Source organism: Macaca thibetana, chromosome 3, assembly GCF_024542745.1.
Source record: "Macaca thibetana thibetana isolate TM-01 chromosome 3, ASM2454274v1, whole genome shotgun sequence".
Lineage (NCBI taxonomy): Eukaryota > Metazoa > Chordata > Mammalia > Primates > Cercopithecidae > Macaca > Macaca thibetana.
In genome coordinates this window covers 181,277,709-181,294,716 of record NC_065580.1, presented here as the reverse complement: position 1 = coordinate 181,294,716, position 17,008 = coordinate 181,277,709, and the positions used below count along the sequence as shown (strand labels likewise).

Genomic DNA, 17,008 nt, shown 5'->3' with positions numbered 1-17,008 from the left:
CTACCTCCGTTGCTTACCAAGTGAAAAAAAGAACTCTAAACAATAGCGGAATTGCAGATATAGGAAACAGCCATTACCTGTAGGCCTAAGGCAAGAGCATCAAAGGAGAAACAAATCTGGAGTAAGAACCTTTCTCTGCCATTTGAGAGGCTGGGGTCACGACCATGTCCCATTGGTTAGTGGAAAAGTTCTCTGAGGACTATTGCCAGCAGAAATTGCTAAGAAGTTGCCTTCTGGGATGCTTGGGAAACTATCCACAGGGGAGAGTTGCTTCATGGAATTTGCTGGTAAGCTGCTTGAAGGGAAGCTGTCCTCTGAAATGCCAGGGGAAGCTGCCTGTGAAAAGTTGCCATACAGCAGAGCTCACTGGAGGGTGGCCCTAATGCATTTTCTGTGCCCTGCTAGATGTTGTGTATCATAGGAGCAAGCAGAGAAAAACACTGGAAACAAGCCCTGTTTTCCTTCAGTGTTTCCTAGAGCCATCTGCTGACAACACTAACATTGGGCATCTGACAGAGGAGAAATATTTATAAGGTTTAGCTCCAGTGTCACAGGCAGAGCAATGGAGGATGGATTTGGAGCTGCAAGGAAATAAACTGGTAACTGAACAAAGTAAGTAGAATTGCTTTATTTTTTTTCCTAAGTGAAAACAAGGGGTCTTGCAAGACTTGGAATTCACAGATTTATCCAACCAGGCAGAAGAGTAAAATTTTACATATGGCTTCATATAGTTGTTTAAACTGCATAAACAAGAATCTAGTTAATGTTTAGTTTTTGGAATATTCCTTTGAAATATTTAAGTGCATTTATGCAGTGAGAGTGTCAGAATTCTCAGTTTTAGCCTGTGAATATGCTCTATTGGAGAATTTCTTTAAAAAATAAAAGATACTGCCTGGTCATAAACAGTTCATTCCCTAGGGGGAATGTCTGTGGTTTCTTAAAAATTGAGTTGAGATAGTATTTGCATGGTTTGAGCCAAGCTGATTTTGGTGTATTGCTGAATCATCTAAGACATGGAGTTGTATTCCATTTAACCTGATTGGATAGGAATAAACATGCCATGTGTTGAGGTCGCATCTACAATACATTGTAAATTGTAAAGTACTATGTAAATCTACTCTAGAAGTATTTCTGTTTTGACTCTACTTTTTCTAATGTCATTTAACTTGCATAACATTTAAAAAATTCTCTTTGTAAAATCATTCTTAAAAGCTGTTGAAGTGATATCACAGAGCTCATCGGAGAGGCCAATTCAAAATACTATTTATAACTCTCTGTGACTATAGGAGTTTACTATAAAATAACAGCTTCTAGATGTCATCTAGAGGAAAACTAACTCTTTCCCAAGTGGGCTTGAACATTATTAGAACCTCAGACAGCTGTCACCCCTTAGGCAGAAATCTCGTCATTTCATACTACACTTGTAATGTTCTGAATCTTTATTGTCCAGAGTTAGTTTTGCAGTGGCTGTAGAACCGATCAAAGAGGAATTAAATTGAAGTAATGGCTTGCTCTTTCCCAGTGTATTCCACAAAAATATGATGAAATCCTATCATCAGAATGAATGTTTTATAAAATTGAGTTTATTTTTGTGCTAAGAATTCTAGAGTTTACCTTCTACCATAAGGTTCCAGCATATCCCAAATTTAATTTAAAAAGGTTTGGGAGGTTCCAAATATCATTACCATGTTTTCAAATCATGCACAATCATTTTGTAATTTAAGCAGAAAAGAAAATACAGCATGAGTACGGCTGAAGTGTTTGCATCTGATATATCTGCCTAAACCGTGTAGCTGAAAGAGTGGATATTTCAGATACCACAGGGTGGAGCATGGGCCACTCTATAACTCTATTGCAGAAACTGCTTTTTAAATTTTCTGGAGTAGAGTTATTATTTAATTAAGTAATAGAGATCCCCCTCTAAAAATTAGTCCCCTCCCAAATTCCTCCTCTCTTAATTACTGTAAATACTGGTTTCATTTTGCTTGCAAGTAATTTTCTGCTTCCTACATTTTTGAGGTTTACTAATTTGGAAAGAATTATAATTTGTGTACTCTACCTCATAAAACTCGGTAATACTACAGAGTCCAGGGTCGGAAAGTTTCATTTTCCGTGTTTTGGTCAATTTTCAAGAACTCTTATTCATAACACAGTCAGTTTTATTTGTTTTATAAGACAATAATTTCTTACAAATACAAGAATGTTGGAACTGCCATTTAAGAGAAAAAAGCTTCCTGTCTTCGTTTACTTAAATATTAAAATTAGAAAACCACTTTTGCCTAACAACATTCATCCCTTAGATTCAGATACCTTCAAATAAAACCAGTAAAGGTAGAAAGAGACACGTTTATCCTTTTACATTTGATTTAATGGAAAAGTTAGTCATCCACAATTTTTTTTTCTCTTGAAAATAAAAACCAGGTGAAAAAATCATGTTAAGGCAAATGGCCATGCAATTTCAGATATTCAACGGTTTTGAAATCTCAGTGGAGTCTTCCAATTCTTGCTTTTAAGAGTGAAAGGTTTACAAGAACTTTTATAGTCTTATCTCACAGGGAAAAATATTCCGTAAAAAGGCTTGTATTGCTTTTGAATCATGCCATTATCTCATAAATAAAGACTCAATAAAAACTGACTAAAAAAGAGAGAGAGAAGAAGCAGTATTTACAGTGAGATGGTATATTAAAGACAATCAAATTCAATAAAACCTTTTCGCGCTCGTTTTTCAAGGAACTAGATACTAAGAACTCATTAAGGAAGAAAACTAGCTCAGAGCAACTAGAAAATTAATGAACTATTTAACTTAAAGTTTGATGGGCACTTGTCTCTAAGGGTTCCATTCTCACGAATAATATTCATAATTATGTTTGACAATATTTAAATAATCCTGATTTACAAGCAATTAGGTATATAAGCACTTGTACATGATTACGGGATGTATGTACAGGGATTGTAAGGGATGGTGAAAGAAAATATGCAAATGAATGTGGACAAACGAACCCCAATCCATAACACAGTTGACAATAATTGGTATACATGGAGTAGAACACATACATTTTTGACCCTAATTCTTAAGTTTTTAACCTATATTCCAGTCTCATGTTGTAAAAAGCCATTATTAATTGCTGTCATTAACTTTTTTTTTTTTTTTGAGGTGGAGTCTCACTCTGTTGCCCAGGCTGGAGTGCATTGGTGCCGTCTTGGCTCACTGCAACTTCCACCTCACAGGTTCAAATGATTCTCCCACTTCAGCCACCCGAGTAGCTGGGATTACGGGCGTGCACCACCACGCCTGGCTAATTTTTGTATTTGTAGTGGAGACAGGGTTTCACTATGTTGGTCAGGCCAGGCTGGTCTTTGAACTCCTAATCCCAAGTGATACACCTGACTCGGCCTCCCAAAGTGCTGGGATTACAGGCGTGAGCCACCGCACCTGGCCCGCTGTCATTAACTTCTCAGTGGTTGTTGGTGCTGGGTGACCATTTGCATAAATACATTTCATTAAATGGGACTTATAATTCATTAGCTATATTGAGCTATCCCACTTCACCAACATTTATAGTAAATCTGATACATAATAACGACTATTAAATTCTTTGTCAGATAATTCCATTTGTGCCAGTTTGTTCTTGGCATCTATTGGTTGTTTTTTATCATTCAGGTTGAGATGTTTTTGGTTCTTGGTACAAGGATTCATTGGTGACTGTATCCTGGACATTTTGTGTGTTATGTTGTGAGACTGGATCTTACATACCTCTGTTCCATAGACTCCTCTGGTGCTAGCAGGGGATGTGGCAGGATCTCTTCATCACTGTCATGTGAGAACCAAATCCAGGTTCCCCACTAGGCCTCTGGAGGGAGGTGGCCAGGAGGGGATACCTCATTACTTCTGAGTAGGGGTAAGAATTTAGCTGTCCTATTCAACCTTTGCTGACACGTGCCTGGCTGGAATGCCTTCTTATTGCTTTCTTCACGGCTTCCACTGACACCACAGGGCAGGAGTAGGAGTGGCCTCACCCTTCCGTGAGCAGTGGGGAGAGTTTGGAATCTCCACTAAGCCTCCTCTGACGCCACTAAAGGGTGGAGGGGAAGGTGTTTTAGTGCCACAGCAAAAGGGTGGAAGTCCAGACTCCCCGTGTGCTCTTTGCTGACACCTGCAGAGTGGGGTGGGATTTCCTACTGTTTGATGGAGATAAACTTCTCAAAATCCTGCTCAGCCTTCTCTGACCACCCAGCAGGAGTGGAATGTGCAGGGTGCGGGAACAGCTGGGTCAGAGTGGAAACCTAGTCTTCCTACTCCGCCTTTGTTGATCTGAGAGGGTGTGAGACCACAGTTTTTTCTGTGCTATTTGTTTGGATGCGAGCTGTTATTTTTTAGTTTCCTTTTTTCTTACACTTTCGGTGGAGAAAAACAGGCTTTCATAGAGCGCTACTGTTTGTGACCATTAGCATTTCCTGATTGGAGGCATCTTCAGCTTCAAATCTGGAAACTATAGGCAGCTATATATATATAATATATGAGCCTCAGGCGTCTCATCATGGCACCATTCCTTGGGTCCGTAGTCCCTAGCTAGTCTGTCCGCTCTCCGCCTTTGAGAGCCATCTTATTTTGTTTTATCTATGGCGTTGAAGATATTTAGCTTTACTTAGTGGGAGAAATAAGGAAAAGTGCCTCTCCATGTTTCTAAAATGAGAAAGAGTTTTCAGTGATCCATAGTAGAAGTATTAAAAGAAAATAAAGCTTTCGCTATAAGGGAATAGGATGGAAGAAAGGTACCAAAAAAGGCAACAACAGAACAAAGAAGGGGGAGGAGGAAGGCCATTGATTTGACTGAATCTGGTGAAACCGCACTTTGGCAAGGGTAACAGCATGTTCCCACAACCACGGCCACACTGTCCTCCAATATGCAGACTTACCCCATGCTTTCCCCCAGGATGTGGCAGGCCAGGTTTCCCTAATGCAGGCCTCCGTGACAACGGCTTCAGCACTAATTGAGTGGTTAAGTTAAATATCAAAAGCTGAAAAAGCCAGTGCCCTTATACAAAGGCTGGAATGTAACAGAAGCCCATCAAGAGTGTTGCCTAGGCCTTTCCTGGGCCTTAAAGCATGACGAAATAATGAAGGAATTCCTCACAGGACCCATTTAGGTTTAAACGAATTGTATTGGGGTCTGAAGACACTCTCCAAACCTCCGTGATTTAGCAGGAGACAAGATAAAGGTAATCACCCCAGCACCTGGACCCATTTAGATTCAATTCACTGAGGCTTCAGAAGCAGGTCTTCAGGCCTCAGACCTTAGTTATAGATGAAAAGAAGGTAATCATTTATGTCTTCAGATGAGTGCACACTTACACGTAGACATATAGCTTAGAAGGTATATAAGCTCTGAAAAGCTTTGTAATTTGGAGTTGGTCTGGTGATCATTTCCAGGCCTTCTCCCTGTAACTGGTTACAGAAGTAAAAACTCTCTTCCTCCCCAGTTCATCTGCATCTTGTTACTGGGCCATGAGAAACAGCAGCTTGGCCCTCAGCTTGATCTGGGAACAGGACGAAATGACACAAATGCCCAAATCTTTGGGGACAAACTGGCTGAACGATGGATTGTGGCTCACTGAATCTTTCTCCAGGATTTTTGCATAAGGCCTGGGTGGATCTGGCACGCAGTGTGACTGCCTGCTTTTATGGTTGTGTGGTAAACAAACTTCATTTGTTTCTTTTTTCTCTACCCGTGTGCAAACTTGGCTTCTCTCATTATGGTTTCAGGAAAAAGCAATGTAAAGCTTGGTGTCACCAGAAATTTCGTTCAAGACAGATTTTGTGGTTTAACCAGACTTGTGAGCTCTGATATTTTTTTTTTTTTTTGAGACGGAGTCTTACTCTGTCACCCAGGCTGGAGCATAGTGGCGTGATCTTGGCTCACTGCAACCTCTGCCTCCCAGGTTCAAGTGATTCTCCTGCCTCAGCCTCCCGAGTAGCTGGGACTACAAGAGAGCGCCACCTTTCCCAGCTAATTTTTTTTGTATTTTTAGCAGAGATGGGGTTTCACTGTGTTAGCCAGGATGGTCTTGATCTCCTGACCTCGTGATCCACCCACCTCAGCCTCCCAAAGTGCTGGGATAACAGGCGTGAGCCACCATGCCCGGCCGAGCTCTGAGATTTTATGTTAGCCCACTGCTTGTAACCTCAAAATATCCCAATCCAGCCAGGTGTGGTGGTTCACGCCTTTAATCCCAGCACTTTGGGAGGCTGAGGTGGGAGGATCACCTGAGGTCAGGAGTTCAAGACCAGCCTGGTCAACATGACGAAACTTTGTCTCTATTAAAAATACAAAAATTACCCAGGCACGGTGGTGCACAACTGTAATCCCAGCTACTCGGGAAGCTGAGGCAGAAGAATTGCTTGAGCCCGGGAGGTGGAGGTTGCAGTGAACCGAGATCATGCCACTGAACTCCAGCCTGAGCATCTATCTAAAAAAGAAAAAAAATTCCAATCCATGAAAATTAAGTTGTTTTCAGAAGGACATTTTCAAGAAATCTAAAAATCCCCTATCCTTCGACTTTCCAATGTTCTGGCATTGAAGTCACAATTCCCATGTTTGTTACATTAGAATCATACCTGATATTCATTTCGTGCTCTCTCAATTTACCCAGCTGGGGTGAGACTTTGGGAAATAAGAATTGATGTTTAAAAACAAGATAAAATCATGGCAGAGAAACCAGTAAATACTTATTTTACAAAACTTAACACCCAACATAGTACCTTGGATCAGTGTTGGAACTTACTCTGCATATTCAATCAGGAAACTATAGTTTATTCAACCATGTGCTAAATCTATAGTTTCAATATGTGCTTTTTTGCTCCACTTTAAAAAGTGAGGCAGGCCCTGAAAGAGTTTGAGGCAATTTCATTCACTCATTATCCGAGTCCTATATCACAAAACCTTGTGAATACTCTCTGCAAAGGGGATGAGATAAGGGCAAGTGCCTTAAGTCAAGATCTGGACTTGAAACGCTCATGATATTAATTGACTTCTAGTAGCAAGGCAAGGAGAACTACACTTACCTCTTCACATATCAGTAGGGGCACATCAGTAACTTCATGAAAACATTTGTGAAGATTTTCAGAATCTTGCAATGGTCTCTGTCTAGTTTTACCATCTCAGTATGGGTCATGCTTGAAGGACGAGGGTTACCTCCAATAAGTATTTGCATTTTGGAAGGAAATAGAGATAACTGGTATTTCATTACATTTTAACACCCATATCAGTGACTCGCATATAGTAGGTATTCACTAGCATTTGTGCATTGACTAAATGCCTCATTATAAAAAAAAAAAAGGTCATTTTCAAGTATCACAGTCCCTAAAATACTAGATAGGACTCAAGCTGATTACTGAGACCGTAAGGGATAACACAGTTCTTGGATATTTGGTCCAGTTGACAAAGAACTGTAAGTGTCATGGGGTAATATTATGAAATATTAAAAGATGAAAGAGATTCCCTCATCATTGCTTTTCTTTGTACTCTTTGCTTTTCACCCAGTTAATCAACTACAGTATTACTTATATCCTTACTTATTTCCCAAATATTAAATTATTGACATTTTAGTCTCTACCACGTGTTTTATTTTAGGACTATTTTATGAGTAACACAACACTTTCTGCCTATCAAAGTATTAACGTTTCCTGGAGCTGAAGAAAAGAGATGAGTAAGATGGTGAAACAACAAGTGAATAAATAATGGGAGTCCCTTGGAGAAGGGAAACTTTGCCTCTCCTGCATGAGGGATCATTCAGACACTCCAGATAGGTTAGGGGATTGTAACAGAAGGGGTGCCTTACTTCCTTGCCTGTGTACAGCCCATGCAGGCATCAGTCTTACAGAAGAGAAACCATTGTTTAACAGACTTAATCAGATGGGTCTGTATATTAGTTATAATATACACTAGCCCATAATAACAGACTCAATCTAGTAATGGCTAGACAAAAAAGAGAAGTTTATTTCTTGATCAGTATCATTCCTATTGGGTGTTCCAGAAGATGGCTTTCTAAATCATTCAGGAAGCAAGGTCCTTTCCAGCTTGTACAGCTTGTGTCTCTGCAATCTTGAGGGCTTTGCTTGTCGCTGCCATAACAACAGAAGGGGAAATAACACAGGGGCGTGTGGGTGGAGGTGTAGGGGCCAGGTCTGGAAGTGGTATCAATTATTTCTGCTCATATCCCATTGGCTAACACTCAGTTACCTGTCCACACCTCCCAACAAGAAAATATGGTATCTTTGTCCAGGAAAAAGACAAAATGGATTTAGATGGACAACTATCTCTGCTAAACGAGATGGACAACAATCTCTCCCAAACTTAAGATAACACGCTTTCCTCACATCCCAGCATGATACCTGAGAAGTACAAATATCTCCTGAAACTAAGAGGAGTAAGGAAACAATGAGAGATTACAGATTGCCTCATCTTGTAAGTCTCTGGCTGTGTGATGAGGAAAAGGAGGATGATCTCATGGGAGTCAGCACAGAGAGAGCGTACCTGAAGGAACCTTGTGAGTGGGGGACCAATGACTTAGCAGTGACCTGTTTGGACAGAAATCTGCAGACCAGAATGAATTATGGATTTCTCAGCAGATCTCAGGAGATGCAAGTACAGATTATGACACAGGGGCCAGATGCCCTGCTCCTCTCACCCACCCCAGCATTTGAAACCCAATGGTAAGGCCATTCAATGGATATTAAATTGTTGTGATCTAACTGCTTGGAAGCTGGTAATAGAAAACAAACTAAGTATAGAAAAATAAAATTGTATTATGTGCACATCTGAATTTTTATACTGAGTTTTGCATCCACTGCACATATCTACTTATTATTTAAATCATATTGCAAAAGCAATTAAGGATCTCTTATGATTTACTGCTTTGAATACATTAGTCTTCTAAATGTCTATTAGTTTTTAAGAAATGTAGTTGCCATAAACAGCCTTGAAATTGCATAAAGTAGTTATACACCCTAATGTACAGACGTTCCTTATTTCATAATGGATAAGGACAAAAGGCTCCCCAGTTCCACTCAAGATCAACTCCTAGGCATACTATGTAATAGCTTTGTGATTTTGGGTGAATTACAATATTTTTCTGTGCTCCAGTTTCCTTATCTGTACAATAGCAATATTGAACTACCTAATTCTTAGGATTAATGTGAGAATTAAATATGGGAATATATTTATGTGTGTTCTGGTTGTAGCCTCAAATTGCCACTTCTTACTCCTATTTCAGGCTTTCTTTCACCTGAAATTATTATATTTATTAATTCTCGATGAGAATATACCATCTTTTCAAAATGAGACAAACATTCTCTTGGCTTATAAGTTTTGACAAAAATATATACCTGTGCAAACACCAATCTTATTAAGATATAGAACATCATCTACAAAAGTTCCCTTCTGTTCCTTTGCAGTTACTTCCTCACCACCCACCCCTAATACCAGGTAGTCACTAACTTGCTTTCTGTCACTATAAATTTGTTTTGCTAATTGTATAATCTCATGTGAATGGAATCATACAGTACAGATACATTCAGGCCATAGCATCTGTCTTGTTAATCAATTTTATAGGTTTGTAGGGTTAGATCATTAGAGTTTCAATTTGCATCATTTTGATGATTAATCATGTTGAGTATCTTTTTGGGGGTTTATTTGGCCATTTGTGTATTTTTATTTATGAAGTGTCTATTCAAATTTTTACCTTTTTAAATATTTTATTTTACTATTGAATTATAAATGTTCTTTATATATTTTGGATGCATGTGATTTGTTGGATATATGTATGGCAGATTTTTTTTCTCCTAGCCTGTGACTTTCATATTTATTTTTATAATTGTATCTTTCTAGGAGAAAATGCTTTTAAATTTGATGGAGTCTTTTTACATTTATGTCTGTGATCCATTTTAAGTTCATTTTCCTGCATGGTATGAGATGAACATTGAGAATAATTTGTCCAAAACTGATATCCAGTTGTTTTGGCCTGTTTATTGAAAGAACTATCCTTTCCCTGTTGAATTACCATATTTATTAGTCAGGGTTCTCTAGAGGGACAGAACTAATAGGATAGATGTATATATGAGGGGGAGTTTATTAAGGAGTACCGACTCACATAATCACAAGGTGAAGTCCCACAATAGGCCATCTGCAAGCTGAGGGACAAGAAAGACAGTCCGAGTCTCAAAACCTCAAAAGTAGGGAAGCCAACAGTGTAGCTTTCTGCAGGCTGAAGGCCCTAGAGCACTTGGCAAACCACTGGCGTAAGTCCAAGAGCCCAAAGGCTGAAGAACTTGTAGTCTGATGTTCAAGGGCAGGAAGCATCCAGCAAGGGAGAAAGACGAAGACCAGAAGACTCAGCAAGTCAAGTCCTTCTAAGTTCTGCCTACTTTACTCTAGCTGTGCTGGCAGCTAATTAGATGGTGCTCACCAGGATTGAGGATGGATCTGCCTCTCCCAGTCCACTAACTCAAATATTAATCTCCTTTAGCAACACCCGCACAGACACACCCAGAAACAATACTTTGCATCCTTGAATCCAATCAAGTGGACAGTATTAACCATCACACCTTGGTATATTTCTTGAAAATCATTTGATTACATGATGTGTGAATCTATTTTTAGACTTTCTATTTATCTGTTCTTACTCTCAATTCAACAGTCTAACTACTCTAGTGTATTATAAGTTCTGAAATCAGGTATAAAACTCTCAATTTTGTTTTGTTTAAAAAAATTAGTTTGGCTATTCTATGCCTTTTACATTTTTTTTATTTTTTATTTTTTTATTTTTTATTATACTTTAAGTTCTAGGGTACATGTGCACAACTGCAGGTTTGTTACATATGTATACACGTGCCATGTTGGTGTGCTGCACCCATTAACTCGTCATTTACATTAGGTATATCTCCTAATGCTATCTCTCCCCCACCTCCCTCCCCACAATAGGCCCTGGTGTATGATGTTCCCTTTCCTGTGTCCAAGTGATCTCATTGTTTAATTCTCACCTATGAGTGAGAACCTGCGGTGTTTGGTTTTCTGTTCTTGCGGTAGTTTGCTGACAATGATGGTTTCCAGCTGCATCCATGTCCCTACAAAGGACATGAACTCATCCTTTTTTTATGGCTGCATAGTATTCTATGGTGTATATGTGCCACATTTTCTTAATCCAGTCTGTCACTGATGGATATTTGGATTGACTCCAAGTCTTTGCTATTGTGAATACTGCTGCAATAAACATACGTGTGCGTGTCTTTATAGCAGCATGATTTATAATCCTTTGGGTATATACCCAGTAATGGGATGGCTGGGTCAAATGGTACTTCTAGTTCTAGATCCTTGAGGAATCACCACACTGTCTTCCACAATGGTTGAACTAGTTTTCAGTCCCACCAACAGTGTAAAAGTGTTCCTGTTTCTCTACATCCTCTCCAGCACCTGTCGTATCCTGACTTTTTAATGATTGCTGTTCTAACTGGTGTGAGATGGTAACTTATTGTGGTTTTGATTTGCATTTCTCTGATGGCCAGTGATGATGAGCATTTTTTTCATGTGCCTGTTGGCTGGGTAAATGTCTTCTTTTGAGAAGTGTCTGTTCATATCCTTTGCCCACTTTTTGATGGGTTTGTTTGTGTTTTTCTTGTAAATGTGTTTGAGTTCTTTGTAGGTTCTGGATATTAGCCCTTTGTCAGATGAGTAGATTGCAAAAATTTTCTCCCATTCTGTAGGTGACCTGTTCACTCTGATGGTAGTTTCTTTTGCTGTGCAGAAGCTCTTTAGTTTAATTAGATCCTATTTGTCAATTTTGACTTTTGTTGCCATTGCTTTTGATGTTTTAGACATGAAGTCCTTGCCCATGCCTATGTCCTGAATGGTATTACCTAGGTTTTCTTCTAGGGTTTTTATGGTTTTAGGTCTAACATTTAAGTCTCTAATCCATCTTGAATTAATTTTTGCATAAGGAGTAAGGAAAGGATCCAGTTTCAGCTTTCTACTTATGGCTACCCAATTTTCCCAGCACCATTTATTAAATTTGGAATCCTTTCCCCATTTCTTTTTTTTTGTCAGGTTTGTCAAAGATCAGATGGCTGTAGATGTGTGGTATTATTTCTGAGGGCTCTGTTCTGTTCCATTGGTCTATATCTCTGTTTTGGTACCAGTACCATGCTGTTTTGGTTACTGTAGCCTTGTAGTATAGTTTGAAGTCAGGTAGCATGATGCCTCCAGAAGAGCTAATTATGACAAACCCACAGCCAATATCATACTGAATGGGCAAAAACTGGAAGCATTCCTTTTGAAAACTGGCACAAGACAGGGATGCCCTCTCTCACCATTCCTATTTAACATAGTGTTGGAAGTTCTGCCTAGGGCAATCAGGCAAGAGAAAGAAATAAAGGGTATTCAATTAGGAAAAGAAGAAGTCAAATTGTCCCTGTTTGCAGATGACATGATTGTATATTTAGAAAACCCCATAGTCTCAGCCCAAAATCTCCTTAAGCTGATAAGCAACTTCAGCAAAGTCTCAGGATACAAAATTAATGTGCAAAAATTACAAGCATTCTTATACACCAATAACAGACAAACAGAGAGCCAAATCATGAATGACCTCCCATTCACAATTGCTTCAAGGAGAATAACATACCTAGGAATCCAACTTACAAGGGATGTGAAGGACCTCTTCAAGGATAACTACAAACCACTGCTCAGTGAAATAAAAGAGGACACAAACAAATGGAAGAACATACCATGCTCATGGATAGGAAGAATCAATATCATGAAAATGGCCATACTGCCTAAGGTAATTAATAGATTCGATGCCATCCCTATTAAGCTACCAATGACTTTCTTCACAGAATTTGAAAAAACTGCTTTAAAGTTCATATGGAACCAAAAAAGAGCCTGCATTGCCAAGACAATCCTAAGCCAAAAGAACAAAGCCTTTTACATTTTATTACTAATTTTTGAGTCTTTTCAATTACTGCTTTCCACCTCAAGTTATTTTCTACTTGGCATTATGTTGGATCTGTGTATTGATTTGAGAAGAATTGACCTTTAACAAGATTTTTTCTTCTTATACACAAACATGGTATCTAGCTCCACTTATTTAGAAAATCTTTAATTTCTCACATCATAGTTTTATAGTTTTCAATGTTTGAATTTTGCTCCTACTTTGTTAAATTTTTCCAGAAGTGTTTTTGTGATAAGTACATCATAATATATTATTACTATTTTTGCTTTAACCTGTCAATTATCTTTTAAACAATTTTAATTGTCATACAATACACGTGAAAATATTCTGTGTTAACCATTTTTAAGTGTATAAGTCACTAATGTTACATATATCACATTGTTGTGAAAGAATATCCAGAATGTTTTTATCTTGCAAAACTGAAACTCTAAACACTTAATGACAACTCCTGATTTTCCTCTCCCTTTAGCCCATGGCAATGACCATTCTACTTTTAATTTTCATACATTTGACTCTTTTAGATATCTCGTATGAGTGGAATCACACAGTATTTGCCATTTTGTGACTGGCTTACTTCACTTAGCATAACGTCCTCAAGGTTCATCCATGTTGTAGCATGTGACAGGACTTCTTTCCTTTGAAAGACTGAATAATATTCCATTGTGTGTGTGTGTGTATATAACATTTTATTTGTTCATTCATTCATTGATCGACATTTGAGTTGCTTATATCTCTTGGCCTTTGTGGATAATGCTTCAATAAATGTGGGTGTGTAAATATCCCTTCAAGATCTTTCTTTCAATTCCTATGGATAAATACCCAGAATAAATACCCAGAATAGGGATTACTGGATCGTAGTTGATATCTATCTTTTAAAGACATTTTTTAAATAGTAAAAGAAAATAAATTGTAATTATCTACATATTTAGCATTTTTGGCAACTTTTATTCCTTTGTATAAATTCTAGTTTTCATCTGATATTATTTTATCTCTGCCTGAAGTAGTTCCTCTAATAATTCTCATTGTGTATATCTGCTGGCAATGAATTCCCTAAACTTTTATTGTCTGAAATATTTAATTTTGTATATATTTTTAAAATATACTTTTATGTAGAGAATTCTGGGTTGATGTGCCTTTATTTTCTTCTTAGAATGAAATATCAGTGGTTATTCTTTTTTTTTCCCTGGTTAGCTCTATAAAATGCGGAAGAGTCCTACACAAGAATGTAAGTACCAGAGAATGAGATCTTTAGAAGTCGTCTTGGCTACAAACATTTATCTTTTGGTTCCCAAAGAACCAAATCCTCACCATATGCAAAATACAGTTGTGCCCTGCTAAAGCCTCCCAGATGTTTCATCCATTGAAACATTAGCTCAAAGTCCAGAATCTCATTATGTAAATCAGATGTAAGTGTGGATGTGTCCCTTAAGATGTTACTCCTTAAGGACATCTCCTCTTGTTCAGTTCCTCTTTATCTGAACTAGAGAGAAGTTATGTGAGCCAAATGCACCAAACATACTGTGGCTGGAAAGGCACAGAATATTTGCTCTTGATCCTCCTGTTCAAAAAAGGGTGAACTTGGAGGCATATAGGAGTTACTAGTTACAGAATTTCTACAATGCAGCATGGCAGTAGTTGACTGCTACTTAAGACCCAAGACCTGGGAGTAATATGCCATAGCTCTTAGATCCACATTCTCGGCTCTTGGTTGGTCTTCAGAATCATCCTTCCTATGCAATGAAAGGTTTCTCATATTTGCAGCAGAGTAGTTTTTTCTGCCTGCTTTCTGCTTGTAGAAGTCTGGGAGTCCAGAGGCCTCTAATCGCTTTGTACTGTTTCTGTGTCTTTCAGTTCATATAAGCAGTGTTTCTGTCAATAAACATCTTAAATGCTTTGTTCATCAGATAAAAGCCACATCCAAAAATCTCTTTGAATTAAGCCATTCTCTACCTTGAGCTTCTGGTGAGATTGCTGAAGGACAATCCCCTTAAGATTTTCAGACTCCCTGTTATCTGACTGAATGGTTCTTCAAGTCATAATCCTTAGTCGTCCTAAGGTCTTAATAAAGAATTTTACAGTTATATTTTTGGCCTTATCTTTTGACCGTCTTTTATTGAGGGTGTCCTAGCTTTGGTCTTTACCTGGAATCCCTTTCTTCATTTTGTCATTACTTGTCCTCTGGACATTCATATGCAGCAATTCCAGGATCTTTTTTGTTTAACATTGTTTTCTTTAGATTATCTTTCTCCTCTCACGTTTTAGTTTTAGCAGTAGAGATAAAGAAGGTAACACTTTCCAAAAAAATCCGGTGATACCTTCAAGACTATCAAATGATATGATTGTCACTTAATATTAATATCTAAAAACAACCAGCTATAATTATTGCTTAATTAAGGGAGAACCATAATGGTCAATAATAATTTTGATGAATAAAGTAAATTGTTGAGCTTAGATAGGGATTTTTGAAGGTTTTGTTTTGGGATATACTGATGACAGAAGCAGGAATAGGTTATCTTTAACATTAGCAGCTTGTTTTGTGCTGATTACAAAGGACTGATCATTAAAGTGAGGTTTCAGTCAGTGGTTAAACAGGTTTAAAACAAGTTCTAGAATTATTTGTTATCACAGATTTTATTTTCAAACTATGTAAGCTCTAAAGAATTTCAAAGTCATACTGTCAGTATTCTAACTTCTTTATTGTTAAAAATTTGTTTTAAATCCCTTTACTATCTTACCTTTTCTTTTTAAACGTTTATCCTTTCCTTCATGCACCCAGGCAAATTTCTTTAAATTCGTAATATCATTAGACTATTTGCATTCACTTTTCTCGGCTCTTTTTTTCCTAACAATCTTTGTGAAACAAACAAAATCCATAGTAAGTCTTTCATTTATTTGGTTTTGAGCAGCTCAATCCATGATCCTTCTTCTTCAGCTCTGAAATAAGTTTAGATAGGTCTTTGGGTCACCACACTCCACTTTGAAAGATAAATATCAAGCTATGACATTTTGCTTGAGAATAAAAATGTGATAATATTAATCACGTATTTCTAAAGTTTTCAATATGGATATAATACAGGCCAGAAAAACAATACAAAGAGACAAAAACAGGGGTCGCCAAACTTTCCGTAAAAGGCCACATCATAAATATTTTAGATTTTACAGGCCAAGGGAAAAAAATCTAGGATATTATAAAAGCACTTATATAACACTAAATAAAAATATTTATGAATTATTTCATTGATGAGATTTAAAATATGATAATGATTTAGCAAACATTTTTGTAATGTAGGTTTACTAATGGGAGGAATTGAGTTTTTTTGTTAGGGGATCCACCACTTCACTTAATTGAGTTTTGATGTTAGTGTTTCTGTCTTGAAAATTGATTGCAAATGTTCATCTGTTAATGCAGATATGTAATGATATTTTATGTATTTCATCTTTGGAAAGATCTTTTCACACAGATAGTTACTACCAGATACAGATGTCAATCCACAAACATATGATTTTAATTGAGCATATTCATCGTTGGGAATGGATTCAAAAAATTATATTAGATTCTTCTCTTAATATTTACCTTTTAGCATGTTGTTATATTATAATTACTTCCAATTGAAGATGATATAGAAATTCCTCAATTGCGCAACTGGAGTTGGAAGTATGGAAATTCCCTTTGCACAGTTATTTAAGTTCAGAAAAACAATCCTGGAAATGTAGATTCAGTTTGGAAGTTATATGTGTTGCAAATTTTTGTGTGCCTGGAGGTCTCGCTTTTTTTTTTTTTTTTAACTTTTGGTGAATGTAAAAAACAGCTAGACTTATTTGTGATTCAAACAAAGTTAGTTGTCATTAAAATAATTGTTCCACACTATAAGTGTTGCATATAAACACTGTAATTTTAGATTGAATTCATTAAGACACATTATGAAGTCTGCAGCAAAAGCTACTCTCCAAAGCATCCAGTATATGCCAATGGTGGTTAAGGGTGTTCCTCCTCATTCAGAAAAATTTC

The 17,008-nt window shown here is 37.5% G+C and overlaps 1 long non-coding RNA gene across 1 annotated transcript in view; it reads left to right on the top strand.

The window, feature by feature from the left end:
• Positions 1–406: 406 nt before the first annotated feature.
• LOC126950777 (uncharacterized) overlaps positions 407–17,008 on the top strand; it is a 143,027-nt gene continuing 126,425 nt past the window's right edge. Inside the window, exon 1 of the long non-coding RNA XR_007724293.1 lies at positions 407–612. This is a non-coding gene — a long non-coding RNA (uncharacterized LOC126950777). The remainder of the gene's footprint in view (positions 613–17,008) is intronic.